Source organism: Poecilia reticulata, linkage group LG5, assembly GCF_000633615.1.
Source record: "Poecilia reticulata strain Guanapo linkage group LG5, Guppy_female_1.0+MT, whole genome shotgun sequence".
NCBI lineage: Eukaryota > Metazoa > Chordata > Actinopteri > Cyprinodontiformes > Poeciliidae > Poecilia > Poecilia reticulata.
In genome coordinates, this window is record NC_024335.1 from 30679706 (window position 1) to 30694484 (window position 14779).

Sequence of the window (14779 nt, forward strand, 5' to 3'; positions counted from 1 at the left end):
TATATATGATATATTTTTATAACAACTGAAGGTAACATGATTACTTGATTGTGCTATAAAATGATACTATGTGGCTAGAAAATACATAATACTGCCCCTTTAAGGTTGAAAGTCCTCTTTGCCATCGCCCTATTCTTTTGCTCTTTCCACTGATTCTCTATTAGATCCAAGTCGAGACTCTGGCAAGACCACAGCAAAATGTTAACATAACTTGCATTAAGAAGAAACATGTTGTTGAATTTTAAAGTTTACTTTCAACCTAAACCTGCCAGGGGTATGAATAATTTTGGGCCTGACTCCACATGACCTGCACCATGTGGAGTGCACCATGTGGACTCCACATGGTGCACTCCAGGTTCAGGTTCACGACTTACATCCACCTGAACAAGTGAGCTTTCTGTTCCCTCCATCAGAACTGCACACAACCACACGCACGCTTGGCCTCGACAGTCAATTTTGTCCTTTATTATTTATGTGACTCTTTTCAGGACATGTTCAATCCATTAATAGCCAACAGTCTCCTTGATCATAAATATCTCTGTCCTGAAGTGAATTGTCAGGATGTCTGGAGCGTTAAGGCTTTTCTACGTTCCCATGAGATGCTGAACTGTCCAAGAGTTTTTCATGCCTCGGTGGAACTGCATGCACGTCCTTTGGACTGCTCTAAACATTTTGTCTGTTTTCTTTTGAAAGTGCCTCTTTGAGACCAAATCAATTTGAAGGTAGGCGAGCTCCTCATAGATATGCTAAAGCTGGACATGCAGAAGTCGACCAACACACGACTTGTTTACGAGAATTTAAGAGGCGTTTAAATGATTTATTTTCAGTTCTGTTCAGTTAAGTTATATGGCGCCAATTCACAACATCTCAAGACACTTTATACAGTTACTGCCAATTTCAGTGCAAACATATTCTCTATTACAACCATGGCAGCCATTTTGAAAAACGTCCAACAGAAAAAAAATGAACCAGAACCTGACTCAAGCGGCCATTTACCACGACTAACTGGGGGTCTGAGAAAACAGAGCAGAATGCTCAAAATAAGAAACAGAAGAGCCGAAGTCAGAGTACTTTCTATGTTAATGAAAAATAAAAAGTTAATGCAGTAATCTTTTGGTGAGTGCTGAGAATAATTTCGCTAAGACTCTCAAGAGTCACCAGACTGCTGCATCTAAGGAGGGCATTATCATTGGACGTCTTTCTAAGTCACATTTGTATTCCAGTTGGTCCATGTTCATTCAGGACACCACAAAAGGTTGTTGCTCTAACAGTGAGGACTGATTATGCCGTCAGGAAATGCTGTTTGCATTTGTGCTAATTCTTGTTACAGTACAGAACATCTGCTTCTGTTGTTTTATTAGACACTGACATTTATGCTACGACTGGTGCTTTTTTCTTCAACTTTCTCCTCATTGTCTCCCATCTTTCTCCATCACATGTCATGTAAACAGTAGAATATTGTGTGACTACAACAATTTCCCCTGTACAATGTGGGGAACGCTGAAAGATGAACTGTCACATGAAATAAATGAATCATCAGTTTAGAGATTATGTCAGTGGGTTGCTCAATGCGTCTTTTACTTCATTGCTCAGCCATTTTCCTTAGTTATCCAAAGGTCAATGCACACAGGCGGCATCACACACATCAGATATGATCCCACAACCCACACCAGCAGCATCTGGTTGGCGGCTGACGCCAGCAGCTCTTTCTGAACCTGTAAGAGGTTTTTCCTGTCTCGAATGTCATGTCTTTGGTTTGTGCACTTTGTGTCCTTAAGACTCCTCTGCGTATGTCCTCTGGAGCACTAAAGTTTAATACTGGGAGTTTATCTTGACAGGGTCAAAGATAAACTTTTATCTTTTAGTTCCAGTCTTTTTGGCCCTGTCAAAGTTACCACAGATTTAATGCAGCAGTTTAATGTGGGGATTTAGAGTTCAACAATTTAGTAAAGGAACTTTATTAGAATTTAAAATATATTTGCAATTTAACTGTAATGTTATTCACATTCTCAACAACTCATTTAATGTGTTAAATTAAATTAGTTAATGTTGCGCAACATATCCATGATCCCAGTCATGGATATGTTGTACAATTTAAGTTGGGAAAATGCTTCTTTTTTTTTGCCTTACTTTCAAAATATGAGTCTTGTCTAAAGAACACATCTTAATTTCTCAGGCTCAATAAAAGCTCAAGAAGCAACTGGACAGTGTTTCATGAGACGGACTTAGCTGGTAAATACTGTGGGATTTTGTCTTGCTGGATATCTTTGCAATAACATCTTGTTACATGCAGTGCTTTAAGTTGAACAGTATGAATCTGTATGCAGCACAACCACTTTTAAATTTCACCCCTCAGCGTACTGAGACTTTTACCGGTGTCTTCGCTTCTCTGTCAACATGCGTTCCCCTACAGCGCTGCTCACTTGGCTCTCCGAACCGCCCAGGCGGCTCACTCCCAGCCCCTAACCGCCGCGATACGCTCAAACACCAGAGGACTACGGCGACCATGAAAGCTTAAACATCCTGCTCTGGTGAAGTAAACCCACCGTCCTCCCACCACTGTCCTGAGGTAGTGTTCAGTCATCGGATAAAACGTTGGATAATACTGCTAAACGGCCATGGGTTTGTTGAGACCAGGCCTAACACTGAGAAAAAAAATAAAATACATATTAGAGAAGGAAACAGGAACAGTAGTAAACTTATTGAAATTCTAAGTCTAAAAGGCACTCATCACTACTTTGTTTTTAATGAGCTTTTAGTTCATTTTTTTTTTTTCAGTGTTATTACTTTAACGCCATGAGGAAGTTAATAAAGGTGACTCCATGACATTTTAAATTTGGCTCATGAGGATTGCATTTAGAACTGGCTCTGTTTTTTGTTCTTTGTATTTTCTGTACAACAGAAAAAAATTACATCCATATTGGTATGACATGGTGAGTATTGGCACTTATTTTTCCACTTAACCCTCCTGTTGTCCTCGGGTCAAAATGACAGAGATTTGTATGTGTTTTCTCTATACACAGAAGATGAGGACAACAGGAAGTTTTATGCGTTTTCCACCCACATAGTGCCATCTTATAACACAATAGCTATGTCACCTTCAGCTGTTATAAAAGTGTTATATACTGTTAGGTATTTTCTTAAACCTACATAAAAAATAGAACCACAGAGAACGTATATGAGTTTTTAACCAAACTTCTGCAGAAGGAGAAGACACAGTGAACTGCTCCTCCAAGCCGCTCACCATGTGTTCTGAAAACCTTCAGTTTGTTTGTCTCTTTTATTAGCAGGGGAGAGAAAGGTGTGAACAGGAATGGAAGGGGTGAAATCAACATCCTATCTTCACAGTAGGATGTGAATTCAGACAGAGGGGAAACACAGAAACTAAATTAACACATAGATAGGTTTTACAGCTCAGGACTTTCCCAGGAAGATCTAAGTCACCATCTGTACAAACATGCTTGATTAAGGAAGATTTAATTCTGTCTCCCCAGTTTCAACAAATTTGAACACTAAACCTCTAAATAAAACTAGTAACATAAAATTACAAATGTAAGAATGATAACAAACATAATAATTCTAACATATACCAAATTACTTAAATGAAATTTGACTTTGTAATTTAACACATTGAAATTGGGCCTCTGTCTCTTTAAGAAACTCTGCCTTTGGGAAGTCATCACAACATGGCTCCTTTATTACCCCTTTAACAATGTTTTTACCAGCATTTCACTGAGAAATAACTCATATTATGAACTCAGCTGATGTTCCACCAGGTGTTTGCTAATTGCTGCTGGCTAGTCTGAAGGATTTGTTTGGGGGAGAACTGTGAGGCAGAAGCTCAGAAACTTGGAAACTAGGAAGAGCTTGTAACACCTCCAGCTGCTTTTCACAGCTGAATGGTTGTCGTGGAGATTAAAGGACTCCTCAAACATCAATGAAAGAATCAAAGCAACACTTCAGGTACATTTTTGATGAGGGAATATCATCATAACATGATGTAAAGCTCAAAAAAAGATTATTTTACACAGTTCTGCCCCTTTAAAGCTCTGGATAAACGCAAGTTTAATGGAAACAGATTTCCTGTCATTCTTAAAACTCTATTAGTATTTTGGTTTTGCTGTTTTGCAGTTCCACTTTCAAACAAGAATAAACCAAACTTATCTTTAAATGTCATCAGTTTCTCCTGGTGGCACCAGTCACAGAACCTGCTACAGTAGCCATTATCCAATCAACCCGTTCCCTGTGACTAAACGCAGGCAGGCAGTTAGGGTGACAGATTGCGTTGTGATGACATTAGTCCTCCATTATAATGCAGAGAGGTATAGGATGAGTCAGATCTGGACCACAACAAACAACACAACTTGCTTCTCCATAAGTGAACGGCTCGCTGAGGAAAATGCTCAGAGTAGCAACACGAATCGATGCAGAGGTGAAATATTAATCCGTTTCCATTTAAAATTCCCCTTCAATTTTTCTATCTGTGGATAGTGGGCAGGGCGGCTCTTTGAAGCTGCACACTTGAGCAGCCCTTCCTCTAACGATGAGGAGCAACCACAATAAAGACACCTTCTGTCTCGTATCTACGGTATCTCTTGGGGTTTAATTTAGCACCCCCCGCCACACCCCTGGTTTAAAGCACTCCGTTTCCTCCTCAGAAACTGAACTGGGACTGCTGCGTGTCATTAAAGAATAATTACTGCTCAAGCCTTCTCTGATAGAACCCTGTTAATGACAACAAAGTCAAACTGAGTCAGCAACTTGTTCGTCAGAGCCCCAAGGCGAGAGCCAAGCGGGCAGAAGGCGGTAAAAGGTGAGAGGCAGATGCTGCATCGCTCACCGACACGACACAAAACATTTTAACAGGTAAAACCAGGGGGAAGTTAAACGTTACAGCAGTGATCACATTTAACGTTTTTTCTTGCAGGTTTCTCGTTAATTCAACAAAATTAAGAGCTCGTAGTGGAGTGAGTGCACCATACGGTCCTGGAAGCAACCGCCCTGGGATTCATGCCTGGCCCTGGGGCATTTACGGCAAATCCTCCCCTTCTCTACATAACCTTCCTGATCGACCAGCACCACAAAACCAAAAAAAAACAAAGAACCTTTGGCGATACAACCTAGATATCATCACAGAGCATATTTTCTATTTCCTCTTGTCAAGTTCCACTACTGAACAAATTTATTGGCAGTCCCGAAAGTGAGTATTTCTTTTTTTTTTTTTTTTCAGTTGACAAAAAAAAAGTGTTATTGAGAATGTTTTAACAAAGTCAACACGAGTAAAACTGCTGGAATCCCTTTAAAAATTCAAATATATGTTCTTTTTTTTAATTTCCTAAATAGTTTATCATTAACAAACTAATTTGTTTCATTGAGGTAAAAATATGACACAAAGATCCAACTCTATCAGACACTGGTGTCAAGGCTGGACGATGATCTATATCAGTGTTTCTCAACCTTTTTCGGGCCAGCGCCCCCCTAGCCTTTATCCAGGTCCCTCACCGCCCCCCACCAAAGAATTTGTAGGCTATTTTGCACTGACAATTRTTTTATTATTAATGTTACTATCACTATTGTAGATGTTTTGAATCGGCGCACCGATTATGTTTTCCCGTACACTTCAGCGCGCCTTACGCTCCTTCACCTCGCGCACATGACGGGGTAAATGTAGCGAGTTTTGCCCTAAATGTATCGGCGTCTGGCAGAGGGGGGTTGGGGGAGAGGCGAGCGTATGTTTCTATGCTCCTTCGTGTGGGGTGGGGTGGGGGAGGGGCGCCGATTTATGTTTTCGCATCCCCCTGAATAATGTGTAGTTGCGCCCCTGCCCATGGCACTTCAACAATATTATTTTACCTTTTATCTGGAAATAGTGTCTGTTTATTCTTGCCATACAGTCCTCTGTATTAATTATTGCTCAAAAGGTCTTGCCATACCAGTTTATTCCTCTGTATTTACTTTAGTTTCTTAGTTTATTCTTGCACTTTGTTCTTCATTAATTTCCATTTAGTTTAATTTGATTAGTATTACCCTCTCTTGATTTATTGCCATGTTCACTTTAGTTTCTTTCCTGTTGCTAGATTTATTTGATCGTTTATTGACCATCAGTAATATTCATTCATCACATGCTGCGCCTCCTAATCGTCATGTGTTTCACATCGTGTTGATTTTTCACTGTTCAGTGTCGGATTCTCTGTTTTTATGCCATAATTCACATCTAGTTCGTCGCTCCGTTTTATGTCCCGCTTCTCCTGTTTCAGAGTTTTGCGCAATGTGCGCGGCGTTTTTTGTTGTTGTTTTTTTTAACTCCCTAAGGTGCAGGGCGGTCGGGAAACATATCGATGGTGAAAAGGCAGACTGACATAAACCTTTTAAAACAACGGAAACAATTTCGATATTCTGATTATTGAAATTAAAAATGCTGTGGTACCGTTGTTCCATCAAACCCGTTTCATACCGGACCACTTGCAGCTCCGGTGTTAACKCTATAAAATGAACGCTCTCTATCATGGTATCACCSATGGAGGGATTTCTTTATTTAAATGGRTTMATTTTTCAGAGGGATACAATGTGAGRGCATMGTGATTTTAGTAATYACRTGTTTATAAGAGCGGTTTTCTGTTGTCCTTCCATGGAAGCGGGCAGCTTTCAAATGGAAATAAAACACTTAATATAAAATTGCTGCTTTGACATGATCACAGAACTGCCAAAACATATGTAGCCAACATAAATACCAGACAAAGTGAATCACAGCAGCGTCATCAGCCGTTGTAACGCTGAACTGATGCGGAGCTGCGCCATGAAGCTACAAACACTGAATAGAAGAAGAGCTGCCATCGATACAGTTGCAGCCAAGCATGTTTTAATGTTTCACAATACAGTTTTACCAAGTTGCTCAAAGTCTAAACTGGCATTGTTGTGCATTTAAGGTGTAAAGTTTACCTTCGACCAAACGCCCCCCAAAGGCATCCCAGCGCCCCCCTTTTGTAAAAATGTCCGCCAGCGCCCCCTGCCATCCTCTGAACGCCCCCTGGGGGGCGGTACCGCCCACGTTGAGAACCACTAATCTATATTGATCTCATCTCAATGACCAGGATGGTCAGTAAAGGAGAAACATCTCTTGGCGAAGTAAAGAAATTATTAAAAGCTGAGGTCTGAAACTTTCAAAACAGTCCATAAGAAACCAGCTGTTTCTTATGGGAACAGATATGGCTAGCCACTGCCGTTTGTTCAGGGCTATCGGGCTTTCTCTCTGCATATTCCCGTAGACTCTTAAATGTCTAAGCTTCCCCTCCAATGGCTGGTGTTTGCAGCCTGATCTGGTTGTGCATACAGAAGGCAAGAATCTCATAAGTATTCTGATGATCTGCTGGTTTAGGGCATGAATGCCGATGTAGCATAATTTATCCTTTTTAGATTCATCTGTCATCTTTCATTATGTGAGCATCCATCCTTACATGATGAGATTAGCAGCTCACAGGCAGATTTCAAACAGCAATTTAACAACTATAGATTGTGTTTTTTTTTCTAGTTACCTACCTCCCTTTTCATCTCTTTTTAATCTCATTTCTCACAGCGTGGTATAGATCCACTAAAAAGCAGATCACTCTACACTGTACGCCCATCTGCAGAACACATCTCATCTCTCCCTGTGCGGTTCCTCTCGTTGTTCTCCCATTTCTGTGGGGCCGGCTTCGGTCATGTGAGGACAGCTTTGCTTTCTGTTTCATGGAGCAACACCAAACAGCAGCAACGACATTTCAAAACTCAAACAGCGTCCGGCTGCTTAAGTCACGCCAAACGAATCAACACGTGGAAGCGAGAGTCGACTTGATTCCCTCTGATGGTTTACACGAAGCGTTTTGCCCGAGATGTCTGGAAGCGTCACATCGCATTTGCACACTGTCGCGTTCTCTGAAACAGAATGGCTCCGCAGGCTGTTTGAAAACGACTTCTAATGAGCAAATGTTTAATTATGGAACTTCCTTTATTTTACTGACTCATGTAAAATGAAGGAGGCAGACTTTGTGTTTATGAGATGAACCTTGCATGTGGGTTACGTAAAGTCAAAATGAGTCGGCCTCTGCGGCGGCTGAGCTTTTGATTTCACTCTTCAAAGCAAGAGACTGCAGTCAGAGTCCACACTGAACGGCACCGGGTCCTATCTTATTACTGCAGAGCTAACTTTTCCACACTGGTGGATGTTGTCTCTGCTTGATTTCATTAGGCTTCTCTCTCCTCCATCACACGGAAATCCTCACAGTTATTTCCAAGGCCCTCCATGGTTACAGTCTCATCATTTCAAGTGTCAAAAAGTATAATAAAACACCGCCTGGGGTGAGAGTCTGTCAGCAGCAGTGGACCAAACGGGCAACAGTTCCTCTGCTTTTGGTATTGAACTATCAAGTTTGTCCTCCAGATGGTAAAACGGCCAGCCTTTTGCATGGATGGACAAGAAAACATGAACATAAAAAACAACACAGCAGTATTAACGCACTTTATACACGGCTGAAACAATTAATCGGATTAATTGTGATGAATCGGTTATTGAAAGAACTAACGTAGCAATTGATTAATCGTTAACTGGAGTGTACAGACTCAAAACAAAAGCCATTTGCTGAAGAAACCCAACATACTCAGAGCAGTAATTAAGCCAAAACTGTGCGTTTCAGTTAAGAACATCTTTGTCAGTACGTTTTACCAAAAATGTCTCAAGTGGCTTCATCCAGTTCAATTTCCCTAAAGGAATGTTACGTTATTGAATTTAAGCACTATAATGTTTATTTTCTTATTTAAAAAAGAAATATAAGATGCAAGTTAAACAATAAATCAGTATAATGTGCCAAATGTTTAATCCAATTAAGCGATTAATTGTCCGCATAAGCGATAGGATACTCGATTTCTAAATTAATCATTAGTTGAAGCCCTAATTTTATCATGTCACGAATATACATTTTAAAGCATCTTAGTCCAGTGTAGAGAATTTTCTCAATTTTTTTAAGAGTAAAAATCTTAAAAGTGTTGCGTATATTTGTAGCCAGACCCCTTTTACTCTGATGCAGCTAAATAAAATCAAGAATAACAAACTGGCTGTTCGTAATTTAATATCAGTGTGAATACTGCTGTTGTATGAAGTACTCAGAGGTTTGTTTGAGAATAAAACAAACAGAATCACATAGACCAAGGAACATGGGAGACAGGTCAGGGTTAAGGGATAGGAGAAGTTTAAAGCAGAATTACTTTAGAAAGTAACTACCAAGACATGGCCGTCCACCTTAGATGAGAGGCTGGGCAAGAAGAGCATTCATCAGCTTATGTGGAAAATATTCACACAAGCTGCGTTTAGTCCGCTTTGATTGAACTCCAGTCCATTTTCTGTAGAAAGTCCGGTTTGTTTTGGGGAGGGTTAGGGTTAGGAAATGCATAAACCACCAAAAAAGTGAACTGTGGCCCGCCTAAAAACCTATGTCTCGGTTTGGTTGAAGTGAACTCGGGTGTGGTTTAAAAATCTATGTGGATGAAAGCAGACCAGAGACTGCTTCTAAAGCAGGAAGTGGACTATAGCACAGGGCATTCTGAGTAAAGACAACCAAAACAAACGAGTCTAGTGGCAGAAATGGCTCGTGATCTTTAAACAACATCAACTGCTAAATTCTGACGCTTCTCAATTTCTGCTCACATTTCGTAAAGGAGGAAGTTGCGTTCAGGGTCTTGCCGCAGCGCCACCTCAGGTGAGGTGGGGGAAGGTTTCTCAAAGGGTTTTGTTCATTTGACACAGTGCGGTGTGAAAGTGAATCGCACCTGTCGAAAATGTAACAAATGTTGCAACTTTGGTCCCCAGTCGAACCAAGTCTACCGGATTATCAGGTGTGGAAAAAACCCAAAGTCTCAACAAACATCTGGTAAAATGACATCCAAATGATTCTTTGCAATTTAGAATTATACATTATTGTCTTTTGGTTTGTTACATATTATCTGAATAAGAAAATTTATTTCGTAGAAGCACATTTGTGCTTTTGTAAGTCTGTGCTAACAGATCCCAATGCCATCTATCCGTACAGCGCAGAAGAATCAGTATCCCTCTCCTCCTGTTCGCTTGTTAATTTGAAAACGTCTCCATTGCCCTCAATAAATCAGCAGCTATTGCAAATTTGTGCCCCGACAGTCACATTTGCAAAGCACTCCCCAAAAGTGTTTCCTTCTCCACGTTGCCAGCAGCTCACAGAGAATTAAGAGTGGATGACGAGGGAAAGTTGGAGTCGTTTTCCCCGGAGATCTAATTGTGTACAAACTGGGAGGCCGTGGTGGTCCGCTGCCGTTTCCTGAGAGCGGCTGGCTGCGGCTGCCGCCTCGAGGGACACCTGGGGGGCCAAAGGAGGTCTTCTGGGTTTGAAAAAAGAAAGTCATTATGCTCTGCTCGCTGGCAACTTGAAGGCACGTCATAAGGAGGAATGCCATTATTCTATAATGGTGATGCTCCTGCGGGTGATTTCTTTTTCCTGTCGGACTCAAAGCATGTGGCTCAGCTGCCAGATATACAGTTAGTGACAAGCATCACAAGTAGAACAAATGAAATGTACGTCTTAGACAGAGCTCATCTCTAACATATTATAGCAGGGCCGGCGGAAAGCAGCATGAGACCCTAAACAACTGGAATTCACGTGCGTCAAACTCAAGGCCTGGGGGCCAAATCTGGCATGCCGCAGCTTTTTATGTGGCCCTCCAGACTCCAAATTAAACCAATAAGTTCTTCCAGTTTTTCAGTTTTTCAAATCAACAAATCTCCACATTTTTTTCCAGACTTTACCACTAATTTTCTCAAAATTGGTCAAAAACTTTGAGCTCAAGTCACTGCCGCCTCAGCCTTGATGTCAAGTTGTAGTTTGTAATCGATACGGTGAGTAATAAAAAGTCTATTTGACATCATACACTTGCACAAATGTTGTAAAAATTTTTTTTACAAACATTTCTAAATTGGTGCCACAAAATCTGACCTTTTGATTGCAGTAAAACAATCAGAATCCTGGAGGAACAGCTATTTATTGATATTTTAACAATTTAATTGGTTTTATCAACATATTCTGGCACAACCGGCCCTTTAAGAACTTTCAGATTTTTGATATGGCCCAAAATGAAAATGGGTTTGACACCCCTGCTGTAATTTAATTGGAGGATCCACAAATAGATTAGCTGATTGCAATTAATATGCACATTCGAATAATGTAATATTTTGCTCACGAGCAACTCAGTCTAGAAAATGTGACCACAGCCTAAGCAAAGCAGCAGAAAATCTTAAAGTAGACAAGAAAAATTATTAAAATAATTTGGGAGGAAATGCAGAAATATCTTTTTATGTCTTGGGTAAAAAGTTTCCCAATAAATCTGTTATCAGTGTGAAATCTGAAACAGTTTCAATCTGGAGAGTGAAATCTCTCTGGATTTCACTCTCCAGACAATTGGTAAATTGTTGGTAAATTACCAACAATTTACCAACAAATTGTTGGTAAAATTGTCCAGTTCTATGGTGGTTCTAATGTTTTTAAATAAAAATTAAACTGTGAAATGCTCTCATTCACAAAAACAAGTTTCTGTTATAAACAGCAGCTAAAAAGCGAGACTTTCATTGTCTTTTATATGTGCTAAATAAGAAACTCACTATTTACTGATAATAAAAACCCTAGTTAGGACTGGCAGACAGCTCCTCACCATGAAGCAGCTACAAAAATGTAGTAGCTGTAGTAGCTAAAGCAATGTAGTAGCTGCTAAATTTAGCCAAGCTACATGCTAACTTTAGCAGCTACTTATTAGCCAGTTGTGGGATTCTTTGCTTAAAAATTCCTTGTATCTCATCACTTCACCATTTTTTCTACATTCTGCCAAACAAACAGTATAAAAGTAGTAGGAGATTCTTTACACAGCAGTCTGGCTAGCCATCTTTATTAGCTAGCACTGCTAATCAGAGCACGGCATCTCAGAAACTACTTCCTTGCATTACTTCAAAATAAGAGTCTCACTCACATACCAAACAGTTTCAATCTAAAAGCATTTTTATATCCAGGGTTCATAATAGTTTATACTCGCTTCACTGTTCAGAGCCACACACAGAGGAACAGGACAGCAGTTTACAAGACAGATTTTGCTAAATGCTGTAGCCTCTTAATATCACAAGATCTCAGCCTCTAAATCTCATTACTCGTCTGTTTTGTGTAGAACTGGTGCGTTTCTAAACCTGTAAATTCAAGCACTCTTGAGGCACCTGGTCAAGCAGAAAGACTTCAGAGTTCGCTTATACCTCAGGCCAACTCTGGACTGCATCTTATTCTGTTCTTTCACCTGTTAGGGTTTTCTTTCCAGAAAACTAACAGTTGACTGTCATCATTCATCTGTTGACTTTCATTGTCTTTTATATGTGCTAAATAAGAAACTCACTATTTACTGATAATAAAAACCCTAGTTAGGACTGGCAGACAGCTCCTGACCATGAAGCAGCTACAAAAATATTTTTAAAGCAATGATGGAAAAAGTTGAACACAATTTTGACAAATTATATATAAGTTATAAATAAAAAACATCTGTGTTTCACATTTTAAGTAATTCTGCCACTTTTATCCAGAGGATGAGAATATAGATGAATAGATGAATGGATGGAACTCATGAAATAAATATAATCATGCATGATTTTAACATGGAAACACCTCCAAGTTTTTTTTTATTTTATTACTTAATTATGCAGTAAGTAAATTTAGACAATAAAACAATTATAATTTTATTTTTAACTGCATTTATTTCCAGTTAAGCATAAATCGTAAAATAGATCAAATAACTATTCTGTTTATTCACCTGTGCTTTACTATAAAATAATTGAAGTTGTCACTAGGTCCCCCAAATGTATTCTGGCAAGTGATTGGCTAATCTACAGTTAACTTAATAAATTTTATTGAGTGGATCAAAATAAGCCACGCCCATTAATTCCGATGGTTAAGGCTTAAAGATTAAATCAATTCCTTGAATTTATTTAATCAAGTATGACAGCATACAGCCATAACATGGATACATTATGCAGGTTTTTTTTTATGTAATTGTCTTAATAAGCAATTACCTGATAATTGATCTATTAATTTGTTACTGATTTTATTATACTAATGACACATGTAGGTAATCTATTTATTTATTTATTTATGAGATTGTGTCACTTTTGGACTTGCATATGATGCAAAGTTATGAGTTTTCATTCAGCAACATCAGCCTATTTTTCGCAGACGTCCCTAAACGTGGTGGTTGGGTGGCTGAGCGCCGCTCGGCGTTGTGACAGCAGCATCCTCACCGGGCTGCAGCATCCTCACCGGGCTGCAGCATCCTCACCGGGCTGCAGCATCCTCACCGGGCTGCAGCATCCTCACCGGGCTGCAGCAGGTGAAGCGCGCCCGCGGAGCCACGGCGATAATGAAGTGCTGCAATAAACTCCTGACCAGAACTTACGGCCCCTGCGCCAAATGAAGTTCATTTGGACCCTCGGTGATGCCTCTACTTATTTAAACTTCGTCTGACATGTTGAAATGAACCGTTTTTCAAGTAAATTTATCAGAACCGGACACAGTTAAACCACGTGTTTTGTAAATTGGTTTCAAATTAAATAAAAGTGTCTAATAATCACTAACGCACTCAACTTCTTTTTCCACTCAAACATCGATTTAGGACACTCCATTTGTACGGAAAAGTGTTGAGTGATACAAAAATGAGAGGACTCGTCGCCTCCTCTGCGCAGCCAACAACATTTTTAACGCCTTTCAGAAAAAAAATCTTAACTTACCTTGGCAGCAAACTGCGCCTCTAAATGCGGGGGTCCAGCGACGGTCGGAAAGTCGACTTTTGTCAACGGAGAATCCCGCCACTTCCGCTGAGACTAAACGTTCCGGCGAAGTTCGGAGGTATTAAAGTACTTCTGAGCCAATTTCTTGCGCTCCTGCAGCCTGTGGTACTGTACCATCTGTTGTGCCTGTGCGCGTCGAGCTCTGCGCGGCGAGGGGAGAGAGAGGAGGGAGGAAGGGGAGGAGGAGGAAAGGGAGGCTGAAGGGTCCGGAGCGCGCGGACACCGGTGGATGTGAGAGCGAGTCCGCGCGCGCATGGGAGATTACGGAGTCTCAAAAGGGAAATCGATGTATGGCTAATAACTAGCAGCGCGACCACAGAGTCCGTGACTTCAAGCATCTTTTATTCGGCGGAAGGAGGCGAATGTTTGCAGGCTTAGTTTGACTTATGCAATTCTAAAGTTTTTTTTTTTTTAATCTAGATTTTATTGCAGTACCATAATTGCTCTTTGAAAAATCCAACCGCACTTTGAGAATATGTCTAAACGTAACAGGCAAAACCCAACAATTTCCTTTAAAATAAACGTAATATTTATTTGTAATTTAGGTACTTCTATTGACAGACTTCCTGTTTGTCTGGGAAATAGATGCAGAAGTCACAAGACTGCAAGAGGTCCTGTATGGATCTTGTCACTACATTTTTTTTTATCTTTAAATACTCTCTACATGCCTCTTTGGAGCAATTTTCTGTATGTATCATCACAAGTGTGCAGTTTACAAAACTCTGCAGGGACTTTACCTGTAGGATTAGGTGAGTCGGTCAAAAACAAAAAAGTCAAAAGCCATTGAGCCTCCAGAAAGACGAGATGCAGAATGCATCATAACTTGAACGTTTCAGTACCAAACACTCCAAGTGGGTCTGAGACAAAAATACATAAATAAAAAAATACCTTGTGGAGGAAAGAATTAAGATA

General features: G+C 40.1%; 1 protein-coding gene across 1 annotated transcript in view; it reads right to left on the minus strand.

Annotated features, from left to right (window-relative positions):
• LOC103465528 (caM kinase-like vesicle-associated protein) overlaps positions 1 to 14105 on the minus strand; it is a 49248-nt gene extending 35143 nt beyond the window's left edge. Inside the window, exon 1 of the mRNA XM_008410474.2 lies at positions 13808 to 14105. The gene's annotated coding sequence lies outside the window, so the exon portion shown is untranslated. The remainder of the gene's footprint in view (positions 1 to 13807) is intronic.
• Positions 14106 to 14779: the final 674 nt, after the last annotated feature.